Here is a 4,340-nt window from a genome sequence, read left to right on the forward strand (position 1 = left end):
GAGAAAGTACAATAGCATGCAGTTGGAGGCTCCGAGATACTTCCCTATCGGTTGTAGACTTGTTTGGTGAGTTTTCCACAAGTCCAAAGTTTGTGACCAACTAGGATTTATGTTTGGGTAGTAAAACGTCGAGAGTTTTGACTCTAGGAGTTTATTTTGTTTAATGTATTAAATTACTTTTAGTAATTGCAAATACTCTGATTTATTATTTTTGAAATATAATTAAAATAGTTATTAAATAATTTTAAAGTAAATGAGTATTTAAGATAATCATAAATAAATAAAACGAATATGTAATTCTAAGTTTAGAATTTCTATTAGTTAATGTCCCGAAAAAGCGGGATGTTACACTATCAATGCTAGAATTAGACTTAAAAAATAAGTTTATGACAAACCATAGATCAAACTTAGGATTTGAATTTTTTGACAGATCAAACTTAGGTCTTGCAAAGCCGACCCAACATATTCCCATTCATACCCTTACAATTGTTGTTGGGTGATTTTGAAAAAATAAAGTCACCAAAGCTATGAGATGATTCTCCATGTTAGATAATGTTATTATATATTAGTAATAAGGGTATTTTAGTCATTTCCATTCTTTTGTATATATACTCATTGTAATCCTATTAACTCAAGTTTGGTTCATTGTTATGAAACCCTAGAGTGGTTGTCTCTTTTCTTCCATTCTTTCCATCGACAATTGAACCATTGTAATAAACAATACAAATGACTTGTTGAGAAGCCATGATTATGTAATTGATAGAATGTATGATGAGATAGTAGGTATGATGAGATAGAATGTGTGGTGATATAGTGTGATCTAGTTTTCTATTTATAGAAGTTAGTAGGATTGAATAGATCAATTTGATTGGTCCACCTAAAAGTATGAGGATTGATATTTTTCTACTAAACCACAACCGTTGATAAATAAATTTGGATGGTCAAGATTAAAGATTGAATAGATCAATTTGATTGGTCCAACTAAAAGTATGAGGATTGATATTTTTCTACTAAACTACAACCATTGATAAATGAATTTGGATGGTCAAGATTAAAGATTGAATAGATCAATATGATTGGTCCACCTAAAAGTATGAGGATTGATATTTTTCTACTAAAACAAAACCGTTGATAAATAAATTTGGATGGTCAAGATTAAAGATTGAATAGATTAATTTGATTGGTCCAACTAAAAGTATGAGGATTGATATTTTTCTACTAAAACAAAACCGTTGATAAATAAATTTGGATGGTCAAGATTAAAGATTGAATAGATTAATTTGATTGGTCCAACTAAAAGTACGAGGATTCATCATCAAGCATCCACATCCATCGATTAAAAGAAATGAGCGGCTGGGATTCATCATCAGGGGATCGTTGTCTGGCCCTACGACCTCTCAAAGAAGTCGTTTCATGGCCCTGCGACCTCCTGAAGGGTTCGCAATGTGGGGATGCGACCTCCCACGTGGCTGAATCTGAGGATCGCTTTCTGGCCCTGCGATTTCCTATATAAACACCCCAAACCTACATTATATTTTATATTTTATATTTTATATTTTATATTTTATATTTTATATTTTATATTTTATATTTTATATTTTATATTTTATATTTTATATTTTATATTTTATATTTTATATTTTATATTTTATATTTTATATTTTATATTTTATATTTTATATTTTATATTTTATATTTTATATTTTATATTTTATATTTTATATTTTATATTTTATATTTTATATTTTATATTTTATATTTTATATTTTATATTTTATATTTTATATTTTATATTTTATATTTTATATTTTATATTTTATATTTTATATTTTATATTTTATATTTTATATTTTATATTTTATATTTTATATTTTATATTTTATATTTTATATTTTATATTTTATATTTTATATTTTATATTTTATATTTTATATTTTATATTTTATATTTTATATTTTATATTTTATATTTTATATTTTATATTTTATATTTTATATTTTATATTTTATATTTTATATTTTATATTTTATATTTTATATTTTATATTTTATATTTTATATTTTATATTTTATATTTTATATTTTATATTTTATATTTTATATTTTATATTTTATATTTTATATTTTATATTTTATATTTTATATTTTATATTTTATATTTTATATTTTATATTTTATATTTTATATTTTATATTTTATATTTTATATTTTATATTTTATATTTTATATTTTATATTTTATATTTTATATTTTATATTTTATATTTTATATTTTATATTTTATATTTTATATTTTATATTTTATATTTTATATTTTATATTTTATATTTTATATTTTATATTTTATATTTTATATTTTATATTTTATATTTTATATTTTATATTTTATATTTTATATTTTATATTTTATATTTTATATTTTATATTTTATATTTTATATTTTATATTTTATATTTTATATTTTATATTTTATATTTTATATTTTATATTTTATATTTTATATTAATTATATATTTTGTATTATTAATTTCAGAATCCCTCGAAGGATAAACTAAAATGTCATGGTCATGCCAATAAAAAATCGAACCATGCCATATTACCGTATTTGCAACAAGCTGGATTTGGTGAAGTGATCAAACTAGGAAACTACAAGATCGATGTCGATTTGATTACTGCTATGGTTGAAAGGTGGAGACCATAAACTCATACTTTTCATCTCCCGGTAGGTGAGTGCATAATAACTTTAGAAGACGTATACTATATTTTAGAATTCAATGTGTCTGGTATTCCTGTTAGCTGTCCAAATTTTGTGAACATTAAAGATGTTTGTCAAGAATAATTAGGAGTTATCCCACCTGAGGGAGCAACAAAAAGTAATTCTATTAAATTAAAATGGCTCAATGATACTTTTGATAATGTTGGTGAAAACGCATCCGAATTAGAAAAACAAGCATCATGTCGAGCCTATATATTACGTATGATTGGAGGATTGTTGATGCCAAACAAATCCAATAATCGTGTACATTTAAAATATCTTTCACTCTTGGATGATTTAAATAAAGCATCCCACTATAGTTGGGGTTCGGCAGTTTTAGCAACACTCTATAGAGAATTATGCCTTGCTACGAAACCCAACGTAATGTTGATGGGAGGATGTGCATTGTTGTTGCAAAACTGAGCATGATATCGTTTGAGTTGTGTGGCTCCAGATGCACCAAGTGCATGGATATTTCCACTTGCACAAAGGTAACTATTGCACATAATTTTTATATATTTTTATTTTTTATATATTCGACAGATTTAATTCCGGGGGTTTAAATTTCAGTAAAGTTCCTCACAACGATATAGAAGGATACCGGAATACAATCGATCATATGATGGTTCAAGAAGTAATATATTCATTCTCATGTAGTTGCACTTTTAATTTTTTTTATATCTCTTAATATTCACTTTAGCCTGTTTTTTTAACATCCAGTTTCGTTGGAGACCGTATCTCCGATTCCAACACGAGGTACCCGAACAAGAGATCAACACTTGGACTGCATGTACATATCTCCACTGCTATCATATCGTCGAAAAACATCATGCAGATAGAGTCGCACTTCAGTTCGACTTTCATCAACAAATTCCGCAACCTCCAGAAGATATGACGCTTTACCATGAGATCGACATGAGACGTGGCATTGATGATAATTGGAGTGTGGTTTGGAAAGATGAGATTCAACATTGGAATGAACGTCAGAATTACATATTGCAAGGTCAGTACGTCGAAGGTGTTTTACGCCACACTAACGACTACATGAATTGGTTCACGCATCACACTAAATTATACATATCTGTGGAAAGATACATGCGCGATCCACGTTTGCAACCTTCAACATATCCTGATGTTCACTCTATGCCTCAATCAATCCCACAACAAAATATCATGCACCAAACACCGTCTTTATCATCACCACAACATTTTCATGAAGCTGCAGATATACCGACTCAATACTACGTTCATTCAATGCCAGTGCCAACAATACCCACTCCCATTAATCCGACCGAGAGCAGAATTTTCTATAATTTGTTTGGTACTCATTGCACAACTCCTGAGTCGGCTTATACGGCTTTTGATTCTATGTATAATGTTGAAACTCAAAATTATACGGAAGCAGGTGGTAGTAGTTCTAATCCACAAACATATTACAACGATGATCAACCACAACAACCTCAAGTTGTTCAAAGGGCTAGACGAATTCGACGACCGTGTAGATGTGGAACTGGAGGTCATTTAGATGACAATAATTAATTTTTAATTGATGTATTTTTTTTATTTGTAGTATTTTTTCTTTTTTTT

The sequence above is a fragment of the Cicer arietinum genome, chromosome 7 (genome assembly GCF_000331145.2).
Source record: "Cicer arietinum cultivar CDC Frontier isolate Library 1 chromosome 7, Cicar.CDCFrontier_v2.0, whole genome shotgun sequence".
Classification (NCBI taxonomy): domain Eukaryota; kingdom Viridiplantae; phylum Streptophyta; class Magnoliopsida; order Fabales; family Fabaceae; genus Cicer; species Cicer arietinum.